The sequence below is a fragment of the Mustela nivalis genome (genome assembly GCF_964662115.1).
Source record: "Mustela nivalis genome assembly, chromosome: 15".
Classification (NCBI taxonomy): domain Eukaryota; kingdom Metazoa; phylum Chordata; class Mammalia; order Carnivora; family Mustelidae; genus Mustela; species Mustela nivalis.
In genome coordinates, this window is record NC_139034.1 from 62,097,517 (window position 1) to 62,115,609 (window position 18,093).

General features: G+C 36.8%; 1 long non-coding RNA gene across 3 annotated transcripts in view; it reads left to right on the plus strand.

The window, feature by feature from the left end:
- The window catches only part of LOC309849138, a 262,806-nt gene that overhangs the window by 148,403 nt on the left and 96,310 nt on the right, over positions 1 to 18,093 (plus strand). The gene's annotated exons all lie outside the window — the stretch shown is intronic.

The following is an 18,093-nucleotide window of genomic DNA, read 5'->3' on the forward strand; positions in this document are numbered from 1 at the left end:
ATCTGGCCCTGCTGTTTGGTCAGTGAACTCCTGCCTGTTAATGTTTTTCAGGTCTTTTCTCTCAGTCTGGTTCAATTCCCCAGAGAAGAATTATCCAGCCTCACAGCAGAAGAGTCTAGTACTGGCTGCTAGTGTTCATAGAGCTCGGTGAGGGGAGAGAGAGACCTCAAGGGTTCTGTGCGTAGTCCACGAAGTTAGAAATGCCCTCGCTGGGCTCTGTGCTGTCTTCCCCAGCATCCCCTCTGCCTCCTCTTCCACAGAAAGTAAACCCCAGCCTTCCCCAGAAGAGGAAGTCGCCTATCTCCCTGTGATGCAGTCAGGGATTAGCTTCCCCGCTTGGAGACAGTCAACAATCCTCTTATAGTAACCTTACCTTTATCTTTAGCTTCATGGATACCCAGTGGTGGCAATTCTGGAGGATTTCTGAGTTTTGTGGTACCAATAATTCTGCTTCTGCTTCTGGACATTCTTCCTGAATGTCTTGGAATTCACCTTTCCTCTGGGCTAATGCAGTGACTTTTGGTCAGTTTGTCTTCTAGCTTCCAAAACGGCATTGCAAGACTGTTTCTTGCGTGATATTTGTATTTCTCACTTAATGCCTTAAAATCCTGAGTTATTTTAGTAACGTGTCATGAAAAAGCAGAGGTAAGCATGCATTGGTTCTGCTGTACAATTTAGGACATTTAGCGTGTGTGCACGCGCTTGCACACGCACTCACATACACACTTCATTTTTCATTCCATATCTGGAAGCCTGTACCCCCCACCCCCCGCTCCTCTTCACCCACTTTGCCCATCTCCCACTCCTTTCCCCTTTGGCAATCACCAGCGTGTTTCTCTGTATTTAGAACGTATAAGTTTTTGATATAGCTTCATAAAATCTAGCATTACCTAAGAACACTGCTCTGAGCATGGAAGTCACAACTTTTAAATGTTTTATAAAATGCAAAAACCAACACAAGTTTTTAAAAGTGATAAAATTGAATCATGAATCCCTTCAGTAACAAATAATCTACATCTATTTCTGTGTGCTTCACACATCCCTTAATAACCATGAAGGGATTATACTATTCTCAGTAGATCAATTCCATACTTCTTCTTATTAATCATTCTAACTTTTATAATGCTGGAAGTGCCAAAATATCTCCTCATTGCAGCTGCATATTCACGGTCCAGAACATTCTTTCCAGTATGACTTGATTATCCTCATCAACTTTGTAACAACCTTCATATGTGAGGTGAGAGAGTGAAGAAATCAATCTTGCCATCAATAAGAGTGGATTAGGAGTTGTAATGTGAACTCAGAAACAGTGCCCTAGTTATGAGGACCGTTAGTTAGAGTGTGTTGCTCATTCTAGAGCAGAAACACAAAAATAAAAAATAAAAGTAGAGTAAAAATCTTCAGAAAAATGACCGTTTCTCATTCTCAAGAACTTAATGAAAAATTAAATAATTTCAAAGAACAAATAAATATTTTAAATAAGCAGACATTACAGTAAATGCTGAAACCCAGGCAAACATGCGAGTTATCTGTACCGAGTTGTGTCGGTGCAGCTTCAAACTGATATGCTAGTAGAAAAGAAAGGCAGCATGTGATTTAAGATCCAAGACCTGCCTCTGTTCTTGGAAGGCGCAATTCTGAGGGCTGAATCATTTCTATGAGTTAAAATAGTCCACAGCAGTGAGTGGTTTCTAAGAGACCACTGTATGTCAAAAGAGCTTGAAGAAGGTAGAAGAGTTCTCCTGAGGGCCAACCACCTAATTCGGGTTAATGTGATAAGTGCCCGGATAATGCCTCAAATATTTAAAAAGAAAAATTAAGCAAAAAAAATATATGAAATTAGGAAAAAAGTACCATTTTTCCAAACAGCCTTCCTAGTGAGCACTTCAGGTTACATGAATTTCTTTAAAAAATTTACATGAATTGGGCGCCTGGGTGGCTCAGTGGGTTAAGCCTCTGCCTTTGGCTCAGGTCATGATCTCAGGGTCCTGGGATCAAGTTCTGCATCGGGCTCTCTGCTCAGCAGGATGTGTGCTCCCACATCCCTCACCTACTTATGATCTCTCTCTCTCTGTCAAATAAATAAATAAAATCTTAAAAAAATTATGTGAATTATTTTCCCCCCAAAGTTTATATATTTTTATGACCTATATTCATCTGTAAAGAAATTGCAGAGCAATTATTCCAATTGCAGAGCACAGAAAATGAAGTATAACATAAAAAGATTGGTGGGAAGAGAGGAAAGGGTGGTGAGATTTTTTGAGATTAAGTCAGAACAACATGAAGAATATTCATGTTCCTTTTCTCTTGGTTCTATTTCCAAAGGTTCATTCTCAAATTAGTGTAGAAAAATATTTATTAAATGCTTAATGGCATGTAATTCCATTAGATAAATTATAAAGAAAGGGAAAGATACACTTAAAGTGACATCCAACTCTAAATTTTAAGGCCAAGAAAGAAGGGAAAGTAAACAAATTAAAAGTAGTAAGTAAAAGCATTACACAAAAACTAAGGGGACAGTGCAGTACAGAACCAATTCTAAGGGGAAAAAAATCTATGCCAGTTAAAAATCAGTGGGACTATTTTATTGTGTTGGTTCATGAACTCAAAAGATATCAAAAGATATCCAATGTACTTCAGTAATTTGTCAAAATATCTTGACAATTGGTCAAACTGTCCAATTCCATTTAACTTACGAAGATGTAAGTTGCACAATGTTGACCAGAGTTGAAGCAGAGATTTCATTGCCTCGCTCAGTTATATATCTGTCATTCATTTATTGCTTTATTCTTTCAGCTTATAAACAGTTACTTAGTGTTTATTGTCGGTGGGGTGTTGGGACATTGAAAAGGAAAAGATACTTGGTCCTCATTTTTTAGGAGCTCAGACCTTTGGAGAAGGTGAAAACCAGAACTTACCATCATAGAACTGCTACGTGATGAGTTTTTATGCAGAAGGGATGTTTAAGCATTGCGGTGGGGAGAACAAAAGAAGGTTCCAGAAGTTATGCTTGATTTCAATCTAAGTATAACTAAGGTTTCAACAATAAGCCAGTCGGGGTATTATTTCAGATAGAAGAAGGTGTGCAGCAGCACAGATCATGAGAGGGCTTGGATTGTCTTGGAAACTGCAGATTTTCAGGAAGTGGTAGGTGGTGAGTTGACAGAAAGGTGTTTGCGGGGATTTATGTGTGCTAAGCCAAGGAATTTGTACTTTAGTACAGGTACTGGGGAGTCACTCAAAGATTTTAAGAGGGAGCTAGAAGTGATTTCATTTGCCTTTGGAAAGATCTCAGGTAGGACCTTGAGAAGTGAACTGGAAAGAATGGAGCACTTAGGCAGAAAGAAAAGTGAGTAGCAGTCACTATAACAGAGGAAAGAATAGTCTTGAGAAATATTTGATAGTTAGAGCTACCAGGTTTTTATCATTAATTAGATTCAGAGGAAGGAAGAAACCAAGAATGATTACCTGGTTTTTAGTTTGGCCAAATGGTGACTGATGTTTCTGTTACTCACATAAGTAGAGAAGAGCAGAGCAGAAGGAAGATAATGAATTTGTTTTGAGTAAACTGGATACTTTAACAATGGAGAGTAAAATAATTTACTTAAATACTAATAAAAGCAGAGATTTTAGAAAAAAATAGTTTAATCTTTGAAAACACAGAAGCTTTTCTTTCTAAAAAACCAAACCAAACCCTGGAAATGTGCTACTAATCTCAATGGATCTCTACGTATTCATACATCTATCTTTCCCATTCCTGGAATTTGGGTATTATTTAAACCTACTTTCTTTGGAACATTGCCTTTGGCAAATAGCCTGAAGAAGTATATAAATTTAGGAAAGTCTTTGCAGATGGAAATTCTGCTTTCCCCATTTTATTACCATTAATGTCCTTCCCTTTTCATGACCATGAAGAGGAAGAATTCAATTAGGGGACCCTTTTAGGTTTGAGCCTTGCTGTATAATAACGGGATTTATTTAGTTATCACAGGATGAACAGATGTGTCTAAAACCACCTTATATTTCCCAACATAATTTTGTTGATCTCTGTTTCTTTCTTTCTTTTTTTTTTTTTCTTCTTTTTGGAACAGGGACCAGACAAATGGTGACCAGACGGTCCAGTCTGGAAAAGCGTAATTGCCAACTCTGATTTAAGTGGGAGTGGAAAAATTCCTCAGAGGGAAGTGGGAATTTAGCTCAAGATAGTAGTTTCCATGTGTGAGAAGGTTTTAATTTCTCCAAAGGAAGAAAAATAGGAGTAACAGAAAAAAAATCATTTATAGGATTTAGGAATGATAAGTTTATTTTTAGGGAATTTATTTAAAATAGCTGTTTCTTCCTTGTGTATGTTTGTACTTATAGAAATAATTAAACTTTTTCTTTTCAGGCTTTAGAATTTCCCATCAATACTTTAGAGGGAGTTAACTGAGCTGACAGATTTGATTACTCAAAGTGGTCAGTCTCATTTTTTATTTCACTTTGACATAAGGCTTGGCACAAGTCTATTACAAGCTATGCTCATTTATTGCTGCACTTCTAAGTTATAAATCTGGTTTACATCTATGGAAAATGTAGTGTAGAATTGAAGACATGTCCAATTATCTGGGCAATTTGTTTTATGAACTTATACCAAATTAAATAGAAAGCATAGCCAGTATTTGTTCTTCCTCTGTGGGCTGCAAATCAGTTTAAGAAAACAAAACAAAACAAAACAACAACAACAAAAAAACCTTCTTCAACAGGGGCATTGAGGTTCTGGCTTTTGAGACTGTTTCCTGAATGTGTTCTGATTAAAGCAGGATCTGAAAGTCCGATTGATAGTCTCTATTTCCTTTCCTAATGTCACAAATACATTCAGAATGTTGACTCCTATGAAAGGTAGAATTGCTGAGCTGGGTTGCATTGCCTTCAGCGCTCTTCATATTAGTTAGAGGAAATGATTTGACTAAGCACTTAAATCATGGATATGCAAGGCTGGTTTTCTCAGGAAGTAGTTATTGAAAAGGATTTTGTGAGTCTCTCATCTATAAAAATGAAATAAAATTCAGCCCAGGATGGATAATCGAGATGTAGTATTGCATGTATATGCTTTTGACTTTTACAAACAGAGTGACTCATTTGATTGAGCATCTTATGTTGAGCATTTGTCTGCTGGTGCAAAGAAGCGGGTACTACCCCAGGGATGTAAGACTGCGACATTACTGGGGGTGATGGTGGCAAACTGCTTTTTTGGATTCCACTCTGTTTTGGGGAAGGAAACAAGTCTGCTGAATCAAAACAAAATGAAACCAAACAAAATAGTGGGGAAGACTTAAAGCTCTTGAAAACATGGTTGATGATTGGATCCTTGAGTGTAGATGTTTGCATCCAAGATGACGTGTTGGAGTATGTATGCACTTGATAAAAGTGTTGAGAACTTCTGCTACGACTTACACTCTGTTGTTTCTTCCATGACATTCTGAGACAAACGCATTTTTTAAAAGGCTGGTATTTTTGTTCTGAATGTTTCTTGTTGTCTCCAGGCATTGGCAGCCATGCAGGGCTGTGCTATTTCTTGAACGCAAGCTCCGCACTTGTCTTCTATCTTTGATCTTGACTCCTCAGTCCTTGGAGAGGGAGCAGCTTCATGAGGCTGGTGGGGTCCCTGGAATGTCCTTCCCTGCTCAGGCTCCACGGCTCCCAGGCCTGCAGGGCCATGACGGAGCATCTGGATGTTAGGGCTTCTCCTTGCATTTCCTGGGTTACATTGTCCCTCTTCGTTGTATTCCCCCTCCTCTTTCCGTTATTGAGCAATTCTACATGGTCTCTGATCCACAGGGGGTTTCTCACTATATTTTTGTTCATAGCTATGTGTTCACTGATTTCAAGTGTATCTTCTATCAACTTACACGTTCACACTGTTCAAGCTGAACTATTGAATAAAATTAACAGTTTTTTGAGGCTTAACTGAGATCCTTGTGCTTATTGAGGAATTTTCATTGCTCCCTCAGTCCAGACTCACCTGTAAAACTCACCCCCAATTGTCTTTTTACTGGAGATGTTTACCGTCATGTACACTCAGAGCTTGACGGTACAGGGAAACTCATCACTTAGTTATTTCTATTTCCTTTAAACAATAACAATTTATAAATCTCAAGAACATACATATCAAATAATTTTTTTTTAAAAATTAAAAAAAATTAGTTCTCCTATTTCCTTCTATTCCTTTATTATTATTCCAGGCCTTAAATATAACCAGTTTTTCTATTAAAGGGGGCCAAAAGGTATTAACAGGGAGAAATATTTTAAAATTCAAAAGCAGTGAACACTTAACCACACTCTTAATTTGCCAATGAAAAATACTTTCTTCGGTCCAAATCTGCAATCATATGTGGCAAATAGATTAGCACAAATCGATTTAGAAAATAGTCTTTTGTGCTAATAGCAAGATTTAATCACCTGGTAAAAATAATTTATTTTTGTGGATGAGGATTTTGTTCCTTAGAGGATGGTCAATACCCGCTTTTCTCATATATATAAATTTAAAACTATTTCTCATGAGAGCTATTATGAAGGCTTTAAAAGGACTCTCCTTATTCCCATATACATGTCTTGATCTGTTTTTCTTTCTGCTGTTAAAATTAAGTGGATGCTATATTGAAACTTATCCTCATTGCTTTTTATTCTCCCCAGAATTATTCACGTCATAGTCTATTTTTCTCCATTTATTATACTAATTTGCTTTTAATTTGACAGTTTTCCTCATGTCTCAGTGCATTGTTTTGACAGTGAGTTACTCATCAAGATTTTACTTGAAAAAAGAAAATGATAATTCATGTTCACATGTTAAACTTAACTCATTTTAGTCTCTTTTTATTCCACAGTCTTATGTGCGTTACAATGACAGAGACTATAACTGACAAGATAATGGATTAAACTTTATAAGTTGATCTAGCTAAAGAGGGTTCATTGGATACTAGAAACTAAACTGAGAGCAATTTTTTTTAAAAGTAAAGGAATGTCAGAAAAAAACCCACAAAAGATAGAAATAATTTATTTGAAAAAGCCAATACTTTTTTATGCTTCACTACTAACAAGCTAACTTATACACCATTTAGTCCTATTTTTCTTATGTGACCTGGATAGATATGCCATGCACTGGTTTATGAGTTATATTAGTTTTCTTTAATCTTTACTCTGCCTCCTCCTTTCTTTGCATATTCTCCTTGATTTTTTTTTTTTTTTTTTTTGTGTGTGGGGTGGCAGGGAGAATGGATTCAATTATCTATTTATTTATCATCTTTTCTCTCTCTATCTCTGGTATTTTATTTTATTTATTTTTTTAAAAGATTTTATTTATGTATTTATTTGACAGACAGAGATCACAAGTTGGCAGAGAGGCAGGCAGAGAGAGAGAGAGAGAGAAAGAAGCAGGCTCCCTGCCAAGCAGAGAGCCCAATGTGGGACTTGATCCCAGGACCCTGAAATCATAACCTGAGCTGAAGGCAGACGCATAACCTACTGAGCCACCCAGGCGCCCATCCGGTATTTTATTTTATTTTTAAGATTTATTTATGTATTTGTGAGAAAGAGAGAGAGTGTGTGTGAGCAAGGAAAGGAGCAGAGGGAAAGAGAATCTGAAGCAGCCTCCCTGCTGAGTGCTGGGCGTGGAGCCCAGGGCGGGGCTCTGTCTCACAACCCATGAGATCATGACCTGAATCACCAAACCCAGACTCCAACACTTAACTGACTGAGCCACCCAGGCACCCCCCAGGTATTTTAATAATAACCCCTGACCTAGCTTTGATGATGGTGATGAGACTTTCCTTCGCACATTCTTTTCCACGTCTCCTTAGTTCCTGTTCCCGATAGAGTTTGATAAAGAAGATTGAGAGGTTAAAACTCTTTGAGTCTATAGTTTCTGGAAAGACCCTTTTCTTTGCCAGTGTTTCCATGTCTGTTAAGCAAAGGGGTCCAAACAGTCTGTAGCGGGTGTGGTAACAACTCACATAGAGGTCTTTACTCAGTATATTATGTCAGGTGTCATCAACAAATAGCCCTTGAACTGGGTTCTGTCTGAAAGACAGTGAAGGACAGACTAGACAGGAAATTACTGGCCCATTCTTTGTCTCCTATTTTCTTTTTAGGAAGACCAGTTGGGATGGAGTCTGTGGTAGAAGGGTGTTTTCTTCTGATGTAGATTCATAGGATTTCACAGCTTTTTTTCACAAGTACATGTAGGGGCTCATGGAGCCTGGCCAAATACTTCCCTCTCCCTTATTGAGGACAATTAAGGAAAAAGATTGAAAGCCCTATAATTTTTGAATGCGAGTTTTATGAACAAAGTAGAAAATGTTACTTAAACTCAAAATTTGATTTCTGATTAAAAAAACCCTATCTTCATGGTAGTCATTTACTTAATATTTTCATCTACTTAATTTTTAAATATTTTGAGATCATAAAAATAATACTAAGATCCACATTTATATGACAGGGAAATGTAATATTCTTTTTATGAACTTAAAAAATCTTATTCCAGTAGATGTCATTAAAAAATTCGTGGGTCACCTGGGTGGTTCAGTGGGTTGAAGTCTCTGCCTTCGGCTCAGGTCATGATCCCAGGGTCCTGGGATTGAGCCCGGAATCAGGTTCTCTGCTCAGCAGGGAACCTGCATCCTCCTCTCTCTCTGCCTGTTTCTCTGCCTACTTGTGATCTCCATCTGTCAAATAAATAAATAAAAATCTTTAAAATTCTTATGAAATGGTTAGTACCAATTCTATAGAATTTGGATGGGATTTTAACATGATTGTACTTTAAAAAAATTCTTAAATAAGGCCATTATCATATTAAATACATAGCTGCTTATTTAAAGCACTGTTCTCAACAATAAGTTGAGAAAATCATTCTCACTCATAAAAGTCAATTTAAATTTAGTGGTGTGAACATCCCATTTACTTTAAAGAAAACCACTTCTTATTAAAAACATTTAGACAAAAAATTACTTCACACAAAGAAGTTAAATACCACTGTTTAATGTTTTATTACAGCACTGGGAACATTAAACAAATAACAATGGAAATAAAGCTGGGCATAAGGTCTGTTAAGCAGCCTGGACTTTATTTACACAAGAGACTGTTGAAATTTATGCTTAAGTTACTGAATACCAATTTATATAACAGCTGAATCTGTGGGTGTCACATTTAATTCTTTAAAAAAATTCCTTTTCAGCTGGAAACCGTGCCTTACGGCCACTTCATTGTCCTAGAGATTCCATTTTACTATGGAATAGTTGATTAATTTAAAACTGGGGCAATTACAGCGCCTCGTTCTCCTGGCTTCAAATTGACTGGTGTAGTTATGGGTGTAAGGCCTCAGCCGGGCGCCGCACCCTTTGTCTAGTATGATCTTGTTGCCATGGGCATTTATTGTGGCTACAGTTTTAGTATGGAAATTAAATACGGAATATGGAAAGAAAGAAATATGGAAAGGAAGTAGCAGTTGGAAATTGACACATGCCATGTTTCATTGGCTAGAAGGGCAAGGGGGGGTTCTCTGTGGGGGTGGAACCTGGGAGAAGGACAGTAGAAAGAATAAGAGACAGAATGAGAGGAGAGGAAGAAAAGGGAGGATGTGAAGGGACAGAAAAAGATGAAGGTGACCCATGGAGTGACAGAGGAGAGATGGATAGTTCTGATGGCACTTGAATTATTTGAATTCTCAGTTCTCTTTTTTGCCTTAGTTGTTCTGCAAGATACTCCAATATCTTTCCAAGAAAAAGTATCCTTTCAAGTTTGTTCTTACTGAGTATCTGTCATTACCACCAAAATATTTCTAATCAATGCAAATCATGTCTTACTTTACAGGTCTCATTTAGAGAGACATCCATTTGAAGAAAGGCAAACTTCAAATGTGGCCCGTGTCCAAATGCAAGAAATCTTCATAAAACTACTTAACATTAATTATGGTTAACTTTCAAAAACGGCAAATAGCAAAAGGGAAACTGTTGAAGCTATTAAGAGGTATTTACAAGTCTTTTAGGATTCAAAATTTAGGCTTTCTTTAATGAATTAGAAAGGCAGTTGATGAAACAAGTTTGCTTACTTGGTTTACCTCATGCAGACCTAAATAATCCCAGTGATTTTGACTGTCTTTTTAAAAATTATTTAATTTTATCTTTTTAGCGTCCTAAGATTCACTGTTTATGCACCACACCCAGTGCTCCATGCAATACGTGCCCTCCTTAATACCCATCACCAGGTTCATCCAACCCCCAACCTCCCTTCCCTCCAAAACCCTCAGTTCCTTTCTGAGAGTCCACAGTCTCTCATGCTTCGTCTCCCCATCTGATTTCCCCCAATTCACTTTTCCTTTCCTTAATACAATCACCACGTTGTCAAAAATAACTTTTGCCCATTCCCATATATATATTCAGTTCCCTGCTGTCTGTAAAGTGAGCTCTTTAGTTCAACTCCGAACTTCCTGTCACTTTACTATCCTTTTTAAGGGCCTACCTTATTAAAAAAACCCTTGTTTTCAGTTCTGTGTTGATATAGAGACAGTCCCTGACATAACACGATTTCTGTTTAATGAAGGAGTAAATAAAATACATCACTGTAATACTGGATGACATACGGAAAGTATGGATATTTACTAGGAGGGCTTAAGGATGCTTAAATGCAAGACCTGTGTCTGCCCTTTTGGAGACCATCACTATTTTTTTTGGCTTTAGCCATCATCCAGAAAACCAGGAAATACAGCCTTTTGGATAGCTCAGCAATCCATGTTTATAATTCTACAGTTCAAGACAGGTTTTAGGACAATGGCTATGCAACATGTTTTGTGAAAGTACAAACCAAGGAAGAGCTCTGCCTCTTATGGACAGGCTAAGGAACACACATATCAAGCATGTGTCTGGTGCCCTGAAGGAACCTCCTTTAGGAGCTGCTGCTGATGTCACTCCAGCCCCTAATAATCATTTCTGAGTTTCCTTGACTTAATTCTTTATCAAATGCTGTAGGTATAAGGCTCTGACTGCCAGAGCTCTGCTTTACTGATTTGCTTGCCCATTTTTGCTCTGATTCCTCCTCTCTTTTCTTTTCACCTACGTTCATGGCTTCTGGGTGATGATACACTCCATTCTCTTCATTTTCTGATTTTGATTCTTACGCAGCTTTGACATCCTTGCTTTTCTGTCTTCAGAGCTTAAGTCTCAAAAGGACTGCAATTCATTTGTCCCTTAATTTTCTTAGAAAAATGACATTCATTTTTGGGAATTTAAATTCATTGAAATCCTTTTCAGGAATCTATTACTGGATTATAGGTGATAAGAAATGAGTGGAGGGTTTTCAATTAGTTGAAGAGTGTCTTGATGAGAAGATTATGACTCTATCAAGGATAGATAGAGTAGAAAGCTATGGAGAGTTTGAGAGATACCACATAAAAGCAAGGTTAATATATGATTCTGCATTTGCTTGTCTTTTTTCCAGTATAGACACTTTTTCAAGCCTCCTTCATTGTTTAGTTGGCATAGTATCTTTCTGTTTCAATAAGTACATGAAAAACAATAATGAAAGTTTAAACCAAGCCTGCCAGGGATAAATGAGGAGTTATCATCAATAGTAGCTGGTCTCTCTTTGGAATATGAAGGAAAGGAAGAAGTCAGTCTCTCTCTCAGATTTTAGGTTTGTGTTTCTGAGTTGGTCGTATTATTGACAAAAGCAGTCAGTAAAATCATAAGGCAGGCAGGTTTTGAAGCTACAGATGACGACTTCGGTTTTTGTTGTGTTTAACTTTTGATACTCAAGGGACATCCCAAAGGAGCTGTCCGGTCAAGAGTTAGCTACCTGGATCTGGAACTCAGAGGAGAGATTGAGGGTTGGATGATGGGATTCTTAGGTGGGGGGATCTCAGTATTTAAAGAGTGAACTGTAACAATACGCTAGAGAAGAGATGGAAAAAGATAGTTTCAAGAACTAGAACAGTAAATAAAAGAACAGTGGTGTAGACATTAGAGAAGAGGAAATATTAATTGTGATGAGACTACACAAGTCTACGAATGTGGTCATTCTGTGGTTTGACTTATCCAAACGGGAAGTGCGAAGCAAGAGGCATTGGCAGAGAACCTTACCACCCTGCCACTGCCCTTCAGAGTGAATCTCCTCTCTTGGTAAGGTTGTCTGCAGAGGCTACTAACAGTATTCAAGTCAGGCTATGTTAACAGCTTTCTTCTCTCTGTGCAACTAGAGTGCATGGTGCTGTCCTTTGCTGTGACCTGACTGAAATACTCACATTTCTCTTTCTCTAATTGGAGAGCATTTGCTTGTACACTTGAGAAGAATGTTTTTGCTTTCAGATGAAGAACTAAACCTTTGAGTCCTCAAAATAATCTCTGGGCAAACATCCCCATTTTTAACCTACAGTTATTATTTCCTAAGTTGTATCTGACCATGGTTTGTAGTACAGGGTTTTGTACATAGCTTGTGTTCACCCAGAAAATATCAAATGAGTGAATGATGTTGTTACTGACTTCTTTATTTATTAGTCTAACAAATTTCAAAAAAATAGTTTTGATAATTTTAAATGGATTCTGTCTGTGAGATGAGACTGGTAAGTGAAAAATGATTTCAATGAATAAAATGTTCAATTAAAATATTCATTACTCTTGGTAATTTTAGTGAGAGTTTTCTTACCACTTCTGTGCTTTAGTTTTTGACTTTAGAAAACTGAGTCTGCTTGGACTTGGGCCATTGGCCTATTTTGTGTTTCCAGTTTTTGCAAATTGGAACATGTATTAAATTTCAGAGTTTCTAAGCCAAAAGTATATTAAAAATCCCATTTGCTCTTTTCTAATGGAAAAATAAAGTGATCTCCAATGGAGAGGGACTCCCTCTTCTGTGAGCTTGCCTTCAGAACAGGGGAGTATTTGTATGTGAGCTCAGAATCACTGTGCCAAAAAGGTGGTGTGTTTTGATGTATTCTATCAATCATTTTGTTCTTTTGTTAAGATTTTTATTTTGTGTTTCACAGAATGTAAATCTGGCTTATTGCCTTTAAATATTCATGCAGAGTCATATATTATCTTTAAAATTTCATGCTTTTCTTGGCATAATTCTTAAATTAGAATTAAGAGCCTCTATAATTTATGAGCCAATCAGTTGAGTTTCTGAATATAAAATGGAACCAATCAAGCCACGAGAGTAAAGATGCATTAAGTCAAGTTGCTCTGGAAATGAAAATATAGTTGAGAACTATATTTTTCTGCTGGAACAAAACAGATTATCTTTATGTGAGTTATAGGGTAATCCAGTCAAATAAGCAAGCAATTTGTTTTTGCCATTGTTTCTACTGTGTGGAGGTGACCCCAAATCTGGAATTCTACCATTTTGAACTTCCTCTGTCCTCTAGTTTTGTATATGTGTCTCTGAATTTGTGGGATCTACATTCATGATTGTGAATGCCTCTATACAAATGGACATTGGAGACCATGAATGGATTTGGGAAGTCAGTATAGATTTGTTGGAGAGTCGTGTCTTATTTCCACCCTGTAAGTTAAAGTCTAACTTCTGGAGCCAGATTTCTGCCGTGATTTTCTGGCCGAGGCTCCACAAATGTGGTTGGCACCACACGAGGTGGCTCAGGTAGCCAGGAACTGAGATTATGTTGACCATTTTCATAAACCCTCATGGAATAAATATAGGCTCCAGTCACCCTTTCTTCTACCCCCGCTATAGCTGTTAGCAGGAAGGAAGTATCATTTCCATCTCTTGGTACAATGAAAGCTCTGAGAATCTAGTTACAATTTCTCTTAGCAAATGGAATCCCAGAAGGGTCTGTACATAGCTAAAATGCACATGTATTCTCTTAGAGGTTGTTTTTTTTTTTTTTTTTTTCAGACCATGGTTGAAAAATATCTGCTCTTTAAATTATTCCATTGCTTTACAGAGGAAGTATTAATTACATGACTGCAAGCATAGATCAGGCTGGGATGTAATTACAGGGCTTACTTTGTCTCTGTTGTCCAACAGAATTAGGCAGGAAGTGTTCACGATGCCAGCAATTTAAGGTGTTTTGGAGTCCATTATGTTTCTGGTTCTCTCAAGAACTTAAGCACAGATCAAATGACAGTTCTGTTGCCCAATTGTCTGGAAAAATGACAAAGCAAGTTTTACCTGAGATACATTTTTACAAGTTTTATGTTTGCACATTGATAGGAAATGCTGCATGCAGCCTTAAAAAGGGAGTCTTCATTCTTGTTATCTGACTTTTCTGTCTTTGGTCAAAATTGGAGTTCTTTACTCTATATTTGGGTATCACGTTAAACAATGAAGTAGCGTTGAAGATAAAAATGTGTTTGTATTGTAGAGTTATGCCTTTTAAACAATACTTCTCTATAAAATTGTTGGTTTTTTTTAATGTCTAATATCAAATTGGAGTGTCAGAGTAAAAGTCTCTAAAAATTACCCTTCTATCTCATTCACTCTTTTTTGGTGTTATTTCCTGTATTGTGATTTTTTCATAATTCTTGTAAAAATTAAATCTACTTAAGTTCTTTGCAATGATCATGTTTGCTCTTAGCTTTTAAGCTGTCCCAAGCAGTTAAAAAAGTGTTTTCATTTTGTCAGTTTCCTGCTATTTGGGGTGCTACATCTTCTGAAAATTCTCCTACTTCTCCTCCATTCATTTTCTCATCCCAGATATTGTATTTCTTGATATTTTTCTTGTTGTTCTTGGGCAATTCATACTATATCCCTACTCTTTCCTCAGACTTTCACACTATTAGAGTGCTTGGTTTCCTCATAATCCAACCATATTACATTCTGAATACATGTTTTCTCTTGAAGCATGTGTACATATAATCACTTTTAGTGCCAGTTACATAACTCCAACCTTATTACTGTTTTTGCAATCACTGTATTTACTTCCTGTTCAAGGTTTTATTTTTCATATTCTTACTCTTGTCCTTTTAAAACAGGCTGCCAATTTCTATTATAGAACAGAGCAAGAGAAATGAACTTCCAGAGTTGTATATGTTTCCTTCCCCATTTTTTTTTTTTTTTTTGATCATACTGATAGAAGCCATCCCTCCAGAGACACAGACTTGGGTTTTGACTAATATCTCCATTCACTGCTTGCAAAGTAATGCTACATTGATTGGTGGATCTGTTTCAGAAGGAAATGAAAAAACCATATTTAATATATTGCAAGACTTGAAGTATAGGTAAATTTATGTGCTAAGAAGTGAAAGAAAATACTCAACGAGAAGACCATGTGTTTCTAAGAGGTTCTGTAGGGCAGCAGAAGGTGTAGTGATAGAAAGTCAAAAGGCCTGGGTCTGAGGCTTGGCTCTGCATCTTTCTTGCTGTGTGATATTGCTGGACACACCATCCAACTTGTTTAGGTCTTAGCTATCTCACTTAAAAGGGAAAATGTTATTTATCTTCAAGAGTTGTCATGTTAACAATGAAGTAGGATTACTAATATGGAAGTGCCTAATTTCCTTTTATTATCTTCATCCACCCCCCCCCCCCCCGTTAGTCTGGGCTCATTTTCATTAAATTGGTTCTTTGTTTTTAAACCTGTACTTATCGCTGAGTAAGAGATAGTGATGTACTTTTGGTGAAGATCACGGGGCAACACAGGTAAGAGCACAGAAGCCAGTCAAGTAGACTTAGGTTCATATCTCAACTCTCTTGTTTCCCATTGGTGTGACCTTGGGCAAGAGGTTTAACTTTTTAAAGCTCAGCTTTCTCACCTATAAATTTGGGATAATAATAGTATCAGACAGAATAAAAAGCACTTAAAGCAACTTAATCAATGTTAGTGATCACAAGTCAATAGAGAAATTTTAAGAGTTAACAAGCATCATAAATGTCAGGAATATAGTGTTACAGCTGTTTTCTTTCCTTAAAATCTATACGACATAATGTCTTAGCATCACCTAGGTATGCAGCTTGACTCCACTTAATAAAATTCAGAAACTTTATAAAGTTTCTGAATTAGCTCACAGCATAAATATTGGCTTTTATTAAAGAAATAAGAATAATATATTTTGTACATAGTTTTCTCCTTTAACAGACCACATGTGGATAATTGTAATGAATGTGTTAATGCAAATGCTTGTTACTAGATAAATAATTAAGAGGCCAGGAAATAGCAAACTTCATAACAGAAATCTTGGTTTTGTATACCATTTATTCCAACTTCTGGTAGTGTGACTGTATACTTCTCTGACTCTAAATTTTGATCTTTAAATTGTCTATAATCTCTGCCTCCTTGCATTTATTTCCTTGGGTCAGTGAAAATACAGGTTTTTGTGGGTTTTTTTTTTGCTTTTGTTTTTGTTTTTTTAAATTTTTATTTATTTTTTTAATTTCTTTTCAGTGTTTCAGAATTCATTGTTTATGCACCACACCCAGTGCTCCATGTAATACATGCCTTCCATGATACCCACCACCAGGCTCACACAACCTCCCACTCCCCTCCCCTCCAAAACCCTCAGTTTGTTTCTCAGAGTCCACAGTTTCTCATAGTTCATCTCCCTCTCCAATTTCTCCCAACTCCCTTCTCCTCTCCATCTCCCCATGCCCTCCATGTTATTCCTTATGCTCCACAAATAAGCCAAGCCATATGATAATTGACTCTCTCTGCTTGACTTATTGCACTCAGTGTATTCAGAGAAATAGGGGGGCAGCTCTGAAATGCTCCTAATATTTCCAAAGGAGGAATATACAAATATGTGACAAAAATGATGTAAGAATTTCTTAGATTTCACTGTACATAGTTACCTGAGAGTTAAGTAAGTGGTATAGGAGAAGACCTATATAAACAAATGAAATGTTTCAAGTATGGATTATTTTTTTAAAGTGATTGAAATATTAGCACTTTCCATTACAGAGTTTGAACTCTTAAATAAGCTTCTTCTTTTTGAGAATTTAGAAAATATTTTTATCGTTTTGGATACTTAGGTAAACTTTTGGCATAAATTTTAAGGAGAGAAATTTTAATAACTAGGTAAGATTTATTTTAATAAGAATATGAATATTTGATATATTCATACATTTCCCCCTAATTCTTGAAAATGCTTTGACTTAACATTCAGTTGTCATTTGTTTATATTTTTAATTTATTTAGCATATTTATTTTGCATAAGGAAAAGAAGTATTTGTTATGGAAGAGATGGCTATTTGTTAAAGTGAGTACTCTCTCTTCCAAATGCAGAGCTGTCACTGGGAAGTATGTGCCCATTTTCCCAGTAGGAATGCTTCTTTGCTTCCCCCTCTTGCAATCAGACGACTGAGATATAGTCAAAGGAAGGAGAGAAATGAGCTATTTCTCTAGGCCTGCTCCATAACTTGATTCACTCCTTCTGCCCTGTTCCATTTCCTGCTGGCTGGATTGGGGAAGGTCCCTGGAATAACCTAAATAGATGTTAAGTAGAACAGAAGTTTCTGGCTGACTGGGTGGGAAGGGCTGTCCTGCTAGCCTGGACTTGGAACACTTGCACTGGATACTAGGAGTGTGAAATTAAATTTTAGTTGTATGAAGCCATTCAGCTGTGAGAGGTGAGTTACATTAGTACTCTTTCTTAGCTACCTCCTGAATTGTTACAAGTTAATACAGTCAACACCTGAACAATGTGGGGGGTTAGGGATGCCAACCTCTACCAAGTTGAAAATTGGGTATAATTTCTGACTTCTCAAAAACCTTAACTAATAGTTTGCCATTAACTGGAAGACTTACTGATTATATTATAGTCAATTAACACATTTTTACATAATATACTATATATATTATATGTATATATCATATATATTTTTCAAATATTTTATTTATTTATTTGAGAGAGAATGAGCGGCCTGGAGGTACAGAGGTAGAGGGAGAAGCAGATTCCCCGCAGAGCAGAAAGCCTAACGCAGGGTTCCATCCCAGAACACGAGGTTCATGACCTGAGTTGAAGGCAGATGCTTAACTGACTGAGCCACCCACGTGTCCCTAATACGTGTTTTTAATGTTCTATGTATTATATGCTATATTTTTAAAGTAAGCTAGAGAAAAGAAAACGTCGTTAAGAAAATCACAAGAAAAAGTACATTACCTATATTATACTGTTTTAA